Raw genomic sequence first — 1,392 nt, 5'->3', positions numbered from 1 at the left:
CTTTTGACAATTTTTTTAAAGAAAAAACTTAAATTTATGTATTAAAATTTAATATTTTTTTTATTATAATTTGTTAGTATTTTTTTAATTTAATTTAATCTTATTAATGAAATTAATAATTGAAATTATAAAAAGTATATTTTTATTTTTTAAGTTAAAATTTAAATAGATATAATTTAAATTAAAATATTATAAATAAAAGTACCCTATTATACAACCATCATTCTATAGTAAGAGTGTGCTACTAAGTACTAAGAAGCCTGATTTCTAACGTCTTATGCTAAACTACATATACCCTAAATCATTCAATCCTTGAGTTCTTAGGGTTAGGGCATAAATTTTTTATTTTTTAAGTTAAAATTTAAATAGATATAATTTAAATTAAAATATTATAAATAAGAGTACCCTATTATGCAACCATTACTCTATAAAAAGAGTGTTAACTAAGCTACTAAGAAGCCTGATTTCTAACGTCTTATGCTAAACTACATATACCCTAAATCATTCAATCCTTGAGTTCTTAGGGTTACTAATTTGGGCATAAATCGTCCCAACCTAGTTAGTGTTACAAACTAACACATAAATCGTGCCAGGCTGAAGAGGGTCCCAATAATGCATAAATCGTGGCAGCCCAGTGAGAGTTAGCCCATTAACACGTGAAACCTACCACCCTGGGACGATTTATGCTCTTCTTCTAATCCTGGAGACCCTGCCACGATTTACGTTTGATTTGCCTTACATGTTCATGCATTAATCGTCCTAGGCTGAGATGATTCACGTTTTATGTAACCCTGTGCAGCCTAGGACGATTTATATAATAATACCAAGAGGGGATTTACGTTGTAAAATCCGTTTCAGGGGAATCAGGTAATTTTGACTCCCATACAATTTATTTAAGTAAAAAACCCTTAATTGTTGATTCGGACAAATAGGGCTAGAATAGCGTCGTCGCGCCTGACCTCACAGAGGTCGGATAGGTGTCGATCCAGCTAATATATATTGATTGCTTGTAGAATTAATTTTTAAACAATATAATTTTTTAACTATTTTGATAATTCACCCGTTGTAAATAATCATATTAATAAATATATAGTCATTAGTTATTACTTAAATAATGGTCATGTATATAACAAAAAATGGATTTATTATGTTGTGTTTGTTTACAAGCTTATGATACTAAGACATTGATACAGAGATATATATTTGTATTTAGCAAATGAGACATTGACAAAAATATTATGTCTTAGAATATTAAATTAGTATATTTTATGTCATTTTTATTAAGAAGAACATAGAAATACTAAATGGAGATATAACTTATTATTATTATTATTATTATCACTTTTAAATTTTATAATTATATTTTTATTATTTTATTTTTCTTTTAAAATT

The sequence above is a fragment of the Arachis ipaensis genome, chromosome B08, assembly GCF_000816755.2.
Source record: "Arachis ipaensis cultivar K30076 chromosome B08, Araip1.1, whole genome shotgun sequence".
NCBI classification, from domain to species: Eukaryota; Viridiplantae; Streptophyta; class Magnoliopsida; order Fabales; family Fabaceae; genus Arachis; species Arachis ipaensis.
This window is presented reverse-complemented; position numbering follows the sequence as displayed.